Source organism: Thamnophis sirtalis, unplaced genomic scaffold (assembly GCF_051295495.1).
Source record: "Thamnophis sirtalis isolate CommonGarterSnake01/CBP01778 unplaced genomic scaffold, rThaSir2_p1.2 scaffold_4, whole genome shotgun sequence".
Lineage (NCBI taxonomy): Eukaryota > Metazoa > Chordata > Lepidosauria > Squamata > Natricidae > Thamnophis > Thamnophis sirtalis.
In genome coordinates this window covers 92,395,151-92,412,343 of record NW_028261384.1, presented here as the reverse complement: position 1 = coordinate 92,412,343, position 17,193 = coordinate 92,395,151, and positions in this window count along the sequence as shown.

The following is a 17,193-nucleotide window of genomic DNA, read 5'->3' as shown; positions in this document are numbered from 1 at the left end:
GGTTTTACCTAGTCTATACCTGTACTTTTGGGTTTTTTTGCCTAAGTCTGAGCCCTTACTTTTTTCTACATTGAATTTCATTTTGTTAGATAGGGCCCGGTGTTCAAGTCTGTCAAGATCCATCTGGATCTTGAGACTATCATCTAGGGCAGTGTTTTTCAACCACTGTGCCGCGGCACACTAGTGTGCCGTGATATAGTGTAAGGTGTGCCGTGGGAAAAAAACCTGCCTATAGTCAATATAGGCACAGAGTTAAAAAATTTTAACATTTTCTAATGGTGGTGTGCCTCGTGATTTTTTTCATGAAAAAAGTGTGCCTTTGCACAAAAAGGTTGAAAAACACTGATCTAGGGTATTGGGTATTCCTGCTAGCTTAGTATAATCCACAAAATTGGTAAATTCTCCTTCTATTCCTTCATCTAGGTCGTTTATGAAGATATTGAAGAGTACAGTCCTAAGACAGAATCTTGTAGTACCTCATTGCTTACCTCCCTCTATGTAGATGTAGTACCATTGCAAATCTATCTGGTGGTGAAGCTATCTATCCCACTTTTTTCTAGCTTACCAAGAAGTAGGTTGTAGTCTACTTTGATGAATGCCTTGTTGAAGTCTAAGTATATTATGTCCACAGTATTTCTCTGATCTACTAATTTAGTCACTATGTTGAAGAATAAAAAAAGATTGGCTTGGCATGATCTGTTTTTAACAAACCCATGCTGACTTTTACTCCTTTCTAGATGTTGGCAGATCTGTTTTTTTATCATTTTTTCCTGTATCTTCCCAGGTATTGATGTTAGGCTGATTGGTCTGTAGTTTCCTGGGTCTGTTTTTTCCCCTTACTTATTTGAACAGCAACTACAGAAGAAAGGAGAAAGACTATGATTCTATTGGGCAGCTATAAATACATTATTTCTCTTTAAAAATTATTTATTAGAAGCAGGAAGATTTCTCTTGAAATGCAATGTGTCATTTTCCTCTATGAATAATTATAGATGCTCCAAAGAGTGCTAAGTATGTTATTGCCTGCTTACTTAGCCAAACAGGGAGAAGTCATAAAACTAATGTAGTAACTATATGAAGCTTTGTAGGGTCATAGTGCTCCACTAACATCTAAATGTGAGTTGACTCCTGTTTCATATTTAATAAATCTTCCGAAAATTAACAATATTTGTAAGAAGTTAAGATGTAGGCATATATGCCATTCATATATCATTCTAAATCTAATTTTGGGGAGCTTTCACAGTAGGACTGATAAAGTTCAGATTAGCTGATACTTTTTTAAAAAAAGTCTTGACATTCGGGTCAAGCTACTAATAGGGTTGTCATTTGCCAAAATTAATTTAGAGAAAGATCGGTCAAGAAATTAGTAAGCTTGAGTTTTTCAGCATTAAGGCCACATAAAGGAAAACAGTAAGGGGCATAATGGGAGCTATTTTGATTCTCTCCCACATATTGTTTTTAAATACATTTTTCTTTCAGAAAAGGGAAAAGGTTGCTGAAATTACCATTTGTTCCCTGAATGTACTATTTTTTCTCTCTGGTCCCTGTTTTTTTTAAAAAAATAGCTCTATATTTTTAGGAGTGGCTCTTTTTGTAGTATGTTGTACACCATTTATTTTTTTTAAAATAGAATTTTTTTTTGTTAAAATGAAAACAGAAGGTGGAGGAGGAGCCAACGTCGTGACTATATTGATGTGCAGTCTCGATGCTCCGAGACCGCAGCCAATACTTTTGCCGCTGGGTGGTCCAATTGGACCTAAACTGTCCCACAGAGACGGTGAATAGGAAGAATACCTCTTGCTGATCTCAGGGACATCGCAAAGTCCCTGATCGATGCAAAAAAAGTTCTTCAAGCTGGCGACAAAAAATCCAGCCAAGGCTGACGAAGTCGGGGCAGCTCCAAAATGGAAGAATATGGAAAGAGAAAGTGTTTGCAGCTGGTGAGGAACTTTTACTGTTTTAAAAAGAGACTGCCTATAAAAAACTTAAAATTAATTTAAATTAGAGAACAGAAGAAATAAGCGGCAGAATTAAATTTGGAATGGTTTTGGACAGTGGGTTATCTTACTTTTTAAATGCTATCTTCATGGATGGGATTTATGCAAGCCTTTTAAAATGAATGGATTAAGTTTTCTTCTTCTATTTTTTTTCCTTTTATTATTCTCTGTAACCTATGGACTAAAATTCTTCTCTTTCATTACTGTGAGTGTTCTCCTAACTCATTTAAGAATCGGACTTTTTAAAAACTTGAAATACAAAAAAGATACAAAAAGAAACAAGGGAATTGCAACATAACACTGCTGCTCGGAGGCTGGAAGGTTTGTGTATTAGAAACAAAACATTTTTATTGTTCTCACTGATTATTTTGGCTTGGCAATACAAGGTCTCACTGTTTGATTATAGAGAGTGATAAGAAGGAAAGCATACAGAGGTCCCTTTGAAGTATATCTTTAACCAGAAAAAAGTGAAAACAAAATGTTATTGTGAATTTGTGCCTAATATTATTAACCTTCCAAGCTAGAGCAGCTGTATTTGTTAGTTGGAGATAATGGCACAATTTCAACAGCAGAAAGAAACATTAAGTCTGCAAAATGTATTTTCAGAAATACAGAAATTATTAAATACATATGAGAGGATAGAGAAGAAGCTGGAAGACTTAGAGCATCTAACCGCAAAATATGAAGAAGAAGTTGAGGATGTTTATCAAGTGGAAAACGTGATGGTTAAAACCCCAAAAATCGAAGTGGAAAATGAATATAAAGAAATTTGCTGATATTTATGGTGATTGGTTTGTCTCCGAAAATGGAAAGAATGCAATATTGAAAGAGGAATTAAATGGAGGAGAACCTTACCCCAGATGGTAAGATACAGAAGAAGAAAAAATAAAAGAATCTATGGATTTAAAGAGAGACATTTTATTAGCAATATCATTGATAACACTTCTGACAATCAAAGATAAGCTGATTAAGGAAACAGAAGAAGGGCACCGAGATTATATGAGAGATTTTATAAACAAGGAGTTGTTAAGAAGAGTCCATACAAAGTTGATTAAGGAGATGATTAGAGGACTGACTCCACAAATGGCAGAAGATATGAGACTGTTTTGCTACTGGAAAGATACAGGTTGATAAGATGGAAGAGTATAATTTAAAACTAGTTAAACTTAATGAAACTTAGTGACAATAGATATAGTCAAATAAATGATAATGTTACTATTGTATACAATGTGTAGTGTCATGATGAGCAATAATTGGATATGAATATTGAATGAAAGGAAGATTAGAAATCCCTTGGAATTATATATAAAGGTGAATAAAAAAAGAACTAAGATACAGTTAAAGCTTTGATTATTAAGGGGGAAAATGTTATGATATATAGTTAAATAAAGGAGGGATAAGGATAACAACATATATATAGATATGTGTGTAATATAAGGAAACTGGATGTAAATTGTAAACAGTGATTTGGAAAGGAGGATTAGAAAATTTTGCTATTAAATATTATGGATGTTTAGCTAGAATAGGATATAAGAATTCAGTGTTAATGGAGGATTTTAGAAATAGTAAATGAAAGGCCAGTATGTGATTATGTATTAAATCTTGGTATATTTTATGATGAAGGACGTTTGAATAATTATAGTCAAATGAAAATGGAGATATGATGATGGTAACATGTATAAATATCTGAGTTAAAATACTTGAGTTAATACGAAATGAATTATGTTTGTTGACTGTGGAAGAGATGCACTTTCTACAACATGTAAAGAAGGATGTTTTTATGTGATATGTCTTGTTTGTTTATGTTCGTTTAAAAATAAAAAAATATTTACAAAAAGAAAAGAAAACAGAAGGTATAGTGATCATTATCTACAAAAATAAGATGTTTTTCCATTGCTTCTAGAGTATGCCACCTTTCTTTCCCCCTCTCCTGTAATAATGATGAGAAATAATTATTTGATACACCTTAAAAATAAATTATACACTAAGGCCACTGATGGAAATATCCAGGCTTCAGCAGGAGGATACAGCCACCAATCAGACATGAGACATCAGACAGTCTCAACAAACAGAGATAGCAAAAAGGAAATGATGTAATAATAGAGGGAGACAATTCCAGAAACATTGCCAAAGGATGAGTAACACTTTTTTCATGGTGCAAAGTACAGCCTCAGGGTTTGCTGATGGGTCACACACTTTCTTGTGCTCGTCTGTTTGATTTTTTTTATTAAATTTTTTTTTAATTTAAAATTTTCAAAACAAACACATCACAAAGAATCCTCCTTCTTTACATACTGTAGAAAGTGTATTAATTGGTTACAAAAAGCTTTCGTGCATTTCTTCCACTGTCGTCACAAAATTTATATTAACTCAAGTATTTTAAATCAGATATTTTTATACATATTACCATCATCAATACCTCCATTTTCATTTGACTATAATTGTTTAAACGTTCTTCATCATAAAATGTACCAAGATTTAAAACCTGACCACATACTGGCATTTCATTTGTTATTTCTAATATCCTCCAATAACACTATATCCTTATGGCCTATTCTGACTAAACATCAATAATATTTAGTAACAAAAATTTCTAATCCTCCTTTCCAAATCACTGTTTACAATTTACATCCAATTTCCTTATGTTGTACCCATACATATATATACATTGTTATCATTATCCCTCCTTCATTTAACTCTATTCATTATCATAGCATATCCCCCCTAATAATCAAAACTTAGCTAAATTCAACTTAATTCTTTTTTTAACCTTTCTAAATAACCAAATCATTTCTAATCTTCCTTTCATAGGTACCATTCAATATTCATATTCATATCCATATCATATCAATATATATGTATAATGTATATGTATACATTATTATCATTATCGGTTGATTATGCAATGGGGAGAGGAGGAGCCAACGTTGCTACGAGACGGTCATGCAATCTCAATGCTCTGAGATCGCTGCTGAAACTTTTATCGCTGGGTGGTCCAATCGGATCTAAACCGTCCCGGAGAGACGGCAAATGGGAAGAATACATCCTGCTGATCTCAGGGACACCACAAAGTCCCTGATTGACCCAGGAGAAGTTCTTGTAGCTGGCGATAAAAGCACAGCCCCTAGGATGATGAAGTTGGGATGGCTCCGAACAGAAGGAAATGGTAAGAGAAAGTGTTTACAGCTGGTGAGGAATTTTTACCGTTTTAAAAGAGACTGCCTATAAAAAACTTAAAATTAATTTAAATCTGAGAACAGAAGAAATAAGCAGCGGAATTAAGCTTTAAATGATTTTGGTCAGTGTGTTATCTTGCTCTTAAATGCTATTTTTATGGATGAAATTTATGCAACCTTTAAAAATGAATGGATTAAGTTTTCTTCTATCTTTTTATTATTATTTTTGCAACCTATGAACTAAAATTCTCCTTCCTCATTACTACGTGTGTTTTCCTCTTTTTCTCCCCTATTTTACTCAAGAATTTTATTTTTATTTTTTTAACTTGGAATATAAAAAGAAAAGAAAAGAAGGAAACAAAGAGAATTCTAACAATAGAGAGAAAGTTAGTGCTGCTGCTCGGAGGCTGGAGGCTTGTGTATTGGGAACAAAGAACTTTCACTTTCCTCACTGAACAGTCTGGCTTGGCAATTCAAAGTCTCACAGTTTTTTATAGAGAGTGATAAGAACCGAAGGACAAATTCTTTACACAGGTATCCTTTTCAACTATATCTCTAACCAGAGAAAGTGAAAAGAAGATTTTACTGTGAATTTATGTTTAACCTTGCAAAAATCCTTCAAGCCAGAACAGCAGTATTTGTCAGCTGGAAATTATGGCACAACTTCAACAGCAGAAAGAAGCCTTAAGTTTGCAAAAGTTAATGTTTGAAATTCAGAAATTATCAAACACATTTGAGAGGACGGAGAAGAAGTTGGAAAATCTAGAGCAGTAAATCTAACAGTAAAATATGATGAAGAAGTTGGAGATGTTTATCAAGTGGAAAAAGTGGAAATTAGAGTCCTAAAATGACCTCAAAGAAATCAAATCTGCTGATATCTATGGTGATTGGTTTGTGTCTGGAAATGGAAAGAGTGGAATACGGAAAGAGGAATTAAATGGAGGGGAAATCTACCCCAGAGGACAAGATACAGAAGAATTATACAGAAGTGTATAATCTAAAACTAGTTAAATTTAGTGAAATTTAGTGACAATAGATATGGTTAAATCTTCTGTTTGATTTTTGATCTTACCATGTTCTTTCCTCATTCTTCTTTTTCTGGCATTGTTATTTGTAACATTTCCATTTCATTTCTGCTTTGCAGGCTTTTATTTTGATCAAAAAACATATTTCAGCATGCCCCATGGGAAGATAGAAGGGCCTCACCTGTGACCCAGGTTTAAGGGATTGCTACACCCACCCAGGCAGATCCTTTTTTTCTATCTTCTCCAGTAACAGGGGAAGCCTGTGGCAGATGCTTTAGAAACAGCTTATCTAATATAGTTGAACTTCCATTGGCTTCATCCTTATTCCCAGGAGGATAAATTTTCTGTCTTTTTAAAAAGAAACTTTAGCTTATACTTGAAAATGCCATTCTTTTGACTTTTTGCACCAGTCTTTCTAAAAAGGATTGCCATTGCCAGTTTAGACCATTTTCCTCATTAGTGATTTATAACATCTTCTAGCATCACCCATTGTTCTGGCACTATGAAGCCACCCTTCATTACAGTTATATCAGCACCCTGATGGTTAAATGATGCTATAAAACAGAATTCATTGCTACGAAAAATGGCCTAAAAGCATAGCCCTCAATGGGGTGGGAGGGAAGGGATATTATTTGTCCTTCACTGCAGCTTTTCTGTTTCTTTTTTGGGCAGTTCACAACAATCTAACATATAAAATAATAAAAGTTAAAATATGGCAAAGATGACAGACTGGATGGGGGAAAGTGAGGGGTCTCACTCAATGTTCCCTCTAATTTTTTTTCAGTGTGAGCGGAAAAGTATAGTGTTTGAGCGGCACATTTTCATGCCTGAGCACCTGAATTTTTTTCACAGATGTCACCTAAGACAACAACGAAATCAGTATTATTTGAAACTCAAAGTTATGTTTATTCAAGGTACCCGCTTAATTAAAAGTGTTATATAATATCAGTATCACTTAACAACGGTCCTGCTTAGCAACCAAAATGTTGGCTCAGAAACTCTGGCATTGAAGCGTGCAAGTCTTAAAGCTGTCAAGTTACAAGACCCTCGCACCCCTAACCCTTTAGGAAAAAAACCCCAGGGGTCTTCAAACCTGACAGCTTTAAGCCTTGTGGACTTCAACTCCCAGAATTCCTCCTCCAGTCATGTTGCAGCAACGTCATCTGCGTGGATCTGCTCCATCTTCGGTTTTTTCACAGGAGGCAGGGCTGCTGCTGAAGATGCCAACGAGCTCCCGCCGCCACTAGAATATGCATTTGTTTAGCATGACATAGAATAGTCTTTCAACCAGAAGTATGGAATAAAAGAGAGACTGATAAATATTTAAAAAAATAAAACCAAAAAGCAGCTATTTATTTGAGTTCTAGATAAACATTTAGTTCAGAAGAGATTAGAATAGAATAGAGAAAGAATAGAATATAGAGAATACAATAGAAATAGAATTGGAAGGGACCTTGGAGGTCTTCTAGTCCAACTCCCTGCTTAGGCAGGAAACCCTACACCACTTAAGATAAATGGCTATCCCACATCTTCTTAAAGACTTCCAGTGTTGGGGCATTCACAACTTCTGGAGGCAAGCTGTTCCGTTAATTGTTTTAACTGTTAGGAATTTTCTCCTTAGTTCTAAGTTTCTTCTCTCCTTGATTAGTTTCCACCCATTGCTTCTTGTCCTGCCCTCAGGTGCTTTGGAGAATAGCTTGACTCCCTCTTTTTTTGTGGCAACCCCTGAGATATTGGAACACTGCTATCATTACTTTTTTCACCACTGAATTTCATTTTGTTAGATAGTGCCCAATGTTCAAGTTTGTCAAGATCCTTCTGTATCTTAAGCCTATCTTTTGGAGTGTTGGCTATTCCTGCCATCTTGGTGTCATCTGCAAATTTGATGAGTTCCCCATTTATCCCCTCATCCAAATCATTGATGAAGATGTTGAAGAGTACTGGGCCTAAAACAGAGGCTTGGGGTACTCCACTGCACACTTCCCTCTATGTAGATGCAGCTCCATTGAGGACCACATGTTGAGTGTGGTTGGTCAGCCAGTTACGAATCCATCTGGTGGTGATGGTCATCTTAAACAGAACTGCTATCAGATTCAGCAAACATAAATAGTGATGTTTCATGGCCATCCTGACACAAGCCTAATGTCCAGTCATATTCATATCCTCATATAAATGATACTTTATAACTTTTGATTGGTTTTAGCTTATATTATAGGAGTTCTCAAATGAGTTAAATCTAATTCTAAATGAAAATCCAGAAGCAGAATGAGATAGAAACTATTTTCTATAAATCTCAGACCCAACATTAGTTCTTATTCTAATTGGTACTTTTAAAAAAATGTTAATTTTGTTGCTGTCCTATTAAGAGACATGTGTCCAAGAGAATGTCATATTAAATGAAATGAGGAAGAGGACTGAACCTTGGGGGATTTGCTTCAATGTGAACTGCCAAGGGTTCAATGGCTTCTTCTCATTTAACTCCAGCTGCTATTATCCATTCCAAAAGAAATGGATCCTTTGCAAGATAGTGCAAGCCCTAACCTTTGTAGGTACACAAACCCTATCATGGTTGATGATGCCATTGACAGTTTTGAAGTAGGACCAGGTATAGTGCATCATCCATGTCTCACTGCTAGACATCCACAAGAGTGACTCATGCCATTTCTGTCTCATGCTTTAGATTGAACTGCGATTGGTAGTTTCAGAAAATTTGTTTCATCCTCCATAGTTGGAATCCAAACAACTTTTCCACAATCTTGCACAAGAAGTGTCAGTTGCAATCTATTTAATCTTAACAAAGACACTGGATCTAGTTATAACTAAATTTAGGGGGTATATCATTGCTGCAGGAATATATCCTTCTCCTTTAAGGACATATTTACAACCTCCAATCTACATGCTGTCATTCTCTTTCTGGCCACAGGTGGAAACCAGGAAAGACAAGGATTTTACAGTAAGCTGAGCTCATTCCATGGAAGGTCCTGTCCACGTCTTCAGGTGCCAGAGACTCAAGAGCAGTGTTCCCTCTAAGCTGCACGCCTGCGCGGCCGTGCACATAACAAGAAAACACCACACACAAGTTTCAAACTGCAGTGCAGTGTTTCTTTAAATGTGACTGAAAATATCCCACTTCCCTCCCTTCTCTCTCTGCACCAAACTCTCCCTTCCATCTGGTGATTGGTGAAATCAAGGAAGACTCTGCCCGGAGACCAATGACGCTGCAGAAGGGAGAATTCCCATTGGTCCTATAGGGCTTCGTCGGTTCCTGGGAAAACGTGATTCGCTGGTTGTAGCCTGCGTTTCTCTGCACATCCGGGGTTTCTCAGGCATTGCGTTGTCTGAAGACCCGTTCTGGACTGGGCAGTCTTTCTGCGATCCCTTCGCTTCGGGCAGAGAGGGAACCAGCATGGAATTGGACTGCCTGAGCCAAAAGGGTCCACGGGATCTTGAGACTTGATTTTTGAGCAGTACCAATCCATTCCATTTTTTCTTTCCTTTTCTGTCCTTCTATCTTCCTTTCCTTTTCCTTTTCTTTTTCCTTTCCTTTCTCTTTTCCTTTCTCCTTTCCTTTCCTTTTTCCTTTCCTTTTTCCTTTCCTTTTTTCCATTTCCTTTCCTTTTCCTCCCCCTCCCTTCCCTCTCTTCCTTCCTGGGGGTCCGAGGGAGAGGGAGGGGACCCTTTTCCTCCTTGCTCCCCACCCCAACATCTGCTCTGATGGCAATTATGGCTACAAAAAAATTCAGGCATGAAAATGTGCCGCTCAAACACTATACTTTTCCACACACACTGAAAAAAAATTAGAGGGAACATTGCTCAAGAGTCCCAGATAATCTTGCAAAATCTTGCTTCATCTCTCATTTCTTGAGAACTTGCCAGATTGTCATTCATTCTGAACAGATGGGAGTTATTTTATCTGCAAAATCCCTGGAAATTGCTCCCAATATTTAACAATCCAACCTGAATCTTCCACATAAAATTAATAAAATTTGGGCTTTTTCTGGATATAATGTTAAAAAATGATGTAAATCTGAAATGATGCATGGAGGGGTTGTTGATTTTTTTTCTCTGGACAATTCAATAATACCTACAGGCAGCATTTTCTTTAGACTGAAAATATATACCTCTTAGATCCGTGATGGTGAACCTATGCCACATGTGCCACAGGCGGCACGCAGAGCCCTCAGTGGGCACATACGTCATTGCCAGCTGCTCTTATGGTTTGCAGCATGCATATGCATGCCTGCCAGCTGGTCTTCACACACGCCGGAGTGCCAGAAACCCAAAGAGCAGCTGGCCGGTGTGCCTGCATGTGCCGGAAACCCAAAGATTAGGAGGCCGGTGCAGCTGGTCTTTGGGTATTCAGCTCATTTTTCCCCCCTCAAAAAGTATCATTTGTCAGAGAAGGTTATTTTTCATTTTCCAGGTTTACCGTATGAATATTTACTTTCTCAGGGTAGTGACTGGGAAAATTTGCCTCTTGGAAAATTGCCCCATTGGACCATTTTGAAATTGGTATATTTAGCATTTATGTAATCTGGGGAGCATAAAATTCAGATTGTAGTATTTAGAAAACATGGAATTCCATTGACTATTACTAGCTAATTGTGAGGTATGGCATACCATAATATCTCTGCTCCAGTTAGGTCACAATCATGCTAAATTAACATTTTTAGTAAACCAAACATGAAACTAGAAAGACAATATAGGGTGTGACTGTGGAAACTGATAACAAAGACATTTAGAGGACATCAGAGTAGGTAAAGAAGACCCTCCAGTAGGGATATTTACAGCAGATGTAACTAAAATCCAGTTAAGCTAACTGAGTTTTGATAGCTAAGCAGGATCATAAACAAGCACAGAGCTTTTAAGACTAAAAGCGATACCTCTGTAGCTGTGTCATTTGGGATAACAAAATTTGTAGTCCCATCAAGTGTGTCATGTGTAAATATTTACAGACAATTGCATTGTGCCTCTCACATGATTTGTTCAACCAAAAAGCCAGGATTGCTCAACTGATTCTGTTCACCTTGATGCAAAACTGGTTTGGTCATAATGCAATATATGACTTAAACTCTTTTTCTATTCTAAGAATATTTAAGGTGGCTTCTCTTCCCAGAGCAGCCATTCTCAACACCTAATAAAAGATAAGTTAATTTATACAGGGCTTTCATCAGTTTAGCTCACTAACTCATGCCACCTGATGTACATGTAATTATTTGCAGCTGTTAATTTTATTGTTTTTGCAAACTCCTGACAAGGTAGCTATTAGCCTCACTATATATTTATATATCTACAGTTTTCCTTCATTAGGTTCCAGTTAGGGGAGGGAATTAGAGGAGATAATTTGATACAAATGTATTGAGCAGCAGAGACATTCAGAAGGGCAATGGAACTAATAATACTAGTTGTTTTTCTCTAGCAATTGTGCTTATGCCTATTGAATGTTCACTAATCTGGGAATATGGAAATGTCTCTCTGAAATTTTTGAAATTTAGTTGTTTCATTTGAATAGACATATTTCTTTGGCTCATTTGACTTTTAAAATATGAAAAAGCATCTGTATATGGACTAACTGTGCTGGATGCACTTTGCAATCAAGTGAAAGATGTGCATTTCTCAGCTGCAGATTCTATCCTAATTTCTCTTACATTGCAGCACATTATTATTAGCATTATTTCCATTTATGGCTTGCACTTCTAGAAGCCCTAGATAAGAGGTTTAAGGTTCTCTGTTTCTACTATTTTATCCATACAATAAACATTTGCCTGAGAGATATCAAGGGACTCAAGTCAAATGGTGAATTCCTTGATAGAATGGGAGCTGAGGCTGAAATATCCCTACCCTAGCACTCTTAACTACTGTATTATTTTGATTGTCGTCTTCCCAAGAGATGAAGAGTTCCAATCCTACTGACTAGCTTGGAAAAGATTACTGACAATCATGCAAACCTGTTAGATTGGGTGAACGAATGAGGCAGACTCAGGCTCAGTAACAACAGCTCTTTATTCAGTGACTGCTATCTACAATCCAGAAAGGTTCTGTCCTGCAGCAGCCCTTTTATATGGCTCTGGCAGGGCCTTCAGCCAATCAGATTTAAATGAGTTCCTGCTGGTAGTAGGGGACCTTGGTGGAAACTACATGCATTCAAGGTACTTAACATATTCTTAACACCCCTCCCCTCTTAGTTGGCTTCATCCAGCTTGTGACAGAGTCATGCAGGTAGGTGGGTTTTTGGTGGCTCGCCCAGAACTGCACAGTTCAGTCGGTGCCGGATCTTTAGTCAGGTCGGATGGACCTATAGCTTCTGTTGCTTTGCCTCCTGGAAACTCCTGGAACTTTTCCCCCGGCGCGACTGGAGTTTCTAGAGCCGGCTCGCTCGGAACTTGCTGCAACCCTGCACCCTCAACAGATAAGTCCCCCGGTACCTTCGGGTTTGAGATGTCTGTGGAATGAGTGAAGTCGTGCTCCATTTGGGTAGGGCTTTGGCTAACTCATGCAGGAGTTACCTCTGGCTCCCTGAGCCTGGATTCAGAGAGGCAGCTACAGAGCTGGTCAATGTGCCTCCTCCAAGTTTGACCATCCTCAAGCTCCACTTGGTATGAGCAAGGTCCGGTAATACCTATGACCGTGGCTGGAACCCAGAGGGATCCCCCAGCATAGTTGTGGGCGTAAACTTGATCCCCTATACTAAATGTTTAACCTTGCTGTTTGAATCCAGTGGCGTTACAGCATAGTAGTTTGGGTGCAACTGGTCTAAGTGCAACCTTAGCTGATGACTCATTAGACATTTGGAAGGGCTTCTCCTGGTGGTAGCACTTGGTGTGATGTATTGAATTAATAGAAATTGATCAACCCATGTTTGCCAATCCCCCGGCCCCATCCTGGATAGGGCTTCTTTAGTGGATCACACCATTCTCTCTGCCTGTCCGTTACTGGCTGGATGGAATGGAGCAACCAGGGCATGCCTGATTCCCTGTGCTGCTAGGAAGGTCTCGAATTGCATGGCCGTAAATTGGGGGCCATCGTCAGAGAGCAAGATATCAGGTAGGCTGTGAGTAGAGAAAAGTCTCCGTAGTGCCCTGATGATCGCTTCTGCTGTGGTAGAGGTCATAAGGACTACCTCTAGCCATTTCAAGTATGCGTCCACAACTACCATGAATGTTTGGCCATGAACTGGGCTGGCAAAGTCAATGTACACCCTAGACCAGTGTTTCTCAACCTTGGCAACTTGAAGATGTCCGGACTTCAACTCCCAGAATTCCCCAGCCAGCGAATGCTGGCTGGGGAATTCTGGGAGTTGAAGTCCAGACATCTTCAAGTTGACAAGGTTGAGAAACGCTGCCCTAGACCATGGTGCTTGAGGTTGCTCCAACTCCTTAGTGGGTGCTTCGGGGGGGCTGGTCTGGACTCCTGGCGTGGCGTGCAGGTAGCCACCCATTCCTCAATCTCCTTGTCTATGTTAGGCCACCATATGTAACTTCTGGCCAAAGATTTCATCTGGACAATCCACGTGCAATGCCTCTAATACTGCAACTCGCAGCTCGGCTGGAATAATGACCTGGTCTCCTCACAGTAAACAACCATTAACAATGGACAGTTCATCCCTTTTAACAAAAAACATTTTAAACTCTGGCCCAACTGGTCCCTTGGGCCACCCCTCCACACCCAGTTCAAAACCTGTTTCAGAGTCCGGTCTTTAGCTGAGTGGTGGGCGACTTCACTGGAGGAGACAGAACCAGCCTCCAGGCAGTCTATGAGTAGAACTGGTGTCTTGGGAGTTGGATCAGCAAGCAGGTCTGGTAGGGGGCACCAACTGAGGCTTCAGCATGCCCTAACATGGTGCCTGGCCTGTGAATAAGGCGGTAACTGTATGCTGCAAGGAAAATAATCCAATGGGTCATCTGCATTGACAGTGAAACAGGTGTAGGTCGGTCCCCAGCCAGTAACGCCAGAAGTGCTTTATGGTCCATGATGATTTTGAAATCATGGCCATATAGGTATTCATGGAACCATTTGACGACAGCTACCACAGCCAGAGCTTCACGATTCAGTTGGCTGTAGTTCCTCTCAGCCACTGACAGAGTCCTTGAGTAGTATGCGATGGATATCTTGGTTCCATTGGCTGAAGACGGCCTCGATGCCGAAAGGTGAGACATCACAAGTCAGCACGAGTAGCAGAGTCTGGTTCTACTGGACCAGGAACATGTCCACTGACAGTAGTTTTTTCACTGCAGCAAATGTGACAGCTTTGGCTCTGCCCCAAATCCATGTTGCCTTCTTGCCAAGGAGCCAAAGCAAAGGTTCAGCAGCCGTAGCCTTTTGTTTAAGAGAGATGCTGTTGAAGTTAAGGAATCCGAGGAACGCTCAGTCTGGTTGCAAGGTGTGGGGGTGTCCTGGATGGCTTTAATTTTTTTTGTTTGTGGGGTGAATCCCTGAGCCATCGATGAGGTACCCTAGGAATTCAACCCTTGGCACATTGATTTGGCATTTCTCTTTTTTAAGACGGAGACCCTTTTCACTAATTCTGGTCAAAACAACCCTAAGTCATTTAAAAAGTTGATCCTTGTTTGCAGCTGATACCAAAATTTGTCAAAATAGGGGATGACTCCAAGTATCCCCTGCAACAGTCGTTCCATGACACTTTGGAACAGTCCAGGAGCAATACTAATGCTGAATTGTAGCCGGGTGCATTTAAAGGCACCCCTATGCGTCACAGTGGTTTGGGTCTCCACCGTAGCGCCATCTACAGGCAACTTCTGGTATGCCTGAATCATGTCCAATTTAGCGAAAATGTTTCTGGGGCCTAGTGAATGTAGTAAGTGCTGTACAATGGGTACAGTGTAAGCCCTTTGTTGTAAGGCTTTATTTATAGTACACTTATAGTCTGTGCAGATGCGGACTGATCCATCTGGCTTGACCAAGGTCACTATATGGGTTTCCCAGCATGCATGACCTACCAGCTCTAGGATTCCCTGGCCAATTAGCTTGTCCAATTCCAGATCAATTTTTGGTCAGAGAGCGAAAGGCGCTCTCCTGGGTTTCAGCCTAATCGGGGCTATGTTAGGCTCCAAGTTAAAAGATTGTGCTGGTTACAGCACAGAAACCGCTTTGGTCGCATTGACCGATGATCTCTGGAGAGCCAGGGATGGAGGCCATCCCTCCATCTTGGTTCTTCTTGACCTCTCGGCGGCTTTCGATACCATCGACCATGGTATCCTTCTGCGACGACTGCAGGAGGTGGGGGTGGGAGGCACTGTTCTGCAGTGGTTCTCCTCCTACCTCTCGGACAGGTCGCAGTCGGTGTTGGTCGGGGGACAGAGATCGACCATGAGGCCCCTAACATATGGGGTGCCGCAGGGGTCGGTCCTGTCCCCCGTACTATTTAACATCTACATGAAACCGCTGGGCGAGATCATTCGGAGGCACGGGATAAGATACCATCAATACGCGGACGATACACAGCTGTATCTGTCCGCCCCGTGCCAACTCAATGAAGCGGTGGACGTGATGAACCAGGGTCTTGAGGCCGTTAGAGACTGGATGCGGGCTAACAAGCTTGTACTCAACCCAGAAAAGACCGAGTGGCTGTTGTGTTTCCCTCCCAACAATTTGGCTAGCATTCCATCACTCAGGCTGGGGGGCCAAATTTTACACCCCTCAGACAGGGTTCGCAACTTGGGAGTCCTCCTGGATCCACAGCTGACCTTTGATCACCACCTGTCGGCTGTGACCAGGGGAGCATTCGCCCAGGTTCGCCTGGTGCGCCAGTTGCGACCCTACCTGAACCGGGAGGCACTCACAACAGTCACTCGCGCCCTCGTGACCTCTAGGCTGGAATACTGCAACGTGCTCTACATGGGGCTGCCCTTGAAGAGCATCCGGCGACTTCAGCTAGTCCAGAATGCGGCCGCGCGAGTGATTGTGGGTGCACCTCGGTTCACCCACATAACACCTATCCTCCGCGAGCTGCACTGGCTACCTGTTGATCTCCGTGTGCGCTTCAAGGTGCTTCTTACCACCTATAAAGCCCTCCATGGTAGTGGATCTGGGTACTTGGGAGACCGCCTCCTGCTGATTACCTCCTCGAGACCGATTAGATCTCATAGATTAGGCCTCCTCCGAGTGCCATCTGCCAGCCAGTGCCGGCTGGCTACTACGCGGAGGAGAGCCTTTTCAGTGGCAGCTCCGACCCTCTGGAACGATCTCCCCATGGGGATTCGTACCCTCACCACCCTTCAGACCTTCCGCGCAGCCCTCAAGAACTGGCTATCCCGCCAGGCCTGGGGGTAAAGATTTGATCTGCCCCCACCCGAATGTTGGATGAATGTTGTTTACTTTTTAATTATGTGTTATGTTATATGTTATTGTCTGTATCCCCCTCCCTATAAGTTGTTAGCCGCCCTGAGTCCCTTCAGGGAAAAGGGCGGCCTATAAATAAACCTATTCAAATTCAAATTCAAATATGGGGGTCCCCACATACTTACCAAGACCCATGCCAAAGATGTCCTCAGACTCCTTAAGGAGTTCTTTAGTGCCATTGTCCTGGATGGCATTGATTCCGCTCACCTCAAGGCCCAGGGGTTTGAACCAGTACAGCCCTAGAAGGCTTTGCAGGGCGCTGCTTACTACTGTCACAGGAAGCAGTCCATTGAAAGATTTGTATTGGACCTTATCCGAGAACTAGGACTCAGTTCCCTGGCAGTCGCTTAGGCGTATGTCTGGGATCCGCAGCTTGTGCCTTCTTCAAGTTGGGGACGGTCTTCTTAAGTGTAGTCCAGGACATGATGGTAAGTGATGACTCCATGTCTATCTCCATGGAACATGGGGATGCCTCAAGGAGAACTGTGAGTGTAAGGTTGGTTTTGGTCAGCAGCCTCTTTTGTAAGTTAACATCCCAAACACCACATATAATGCGGTCTAGGAGGAGCTCGTCCAGGTCTCTGAACCTGAAGTATGCAATAGCCTTTTGAAGGGGGCAACATATTGGTTGATTGT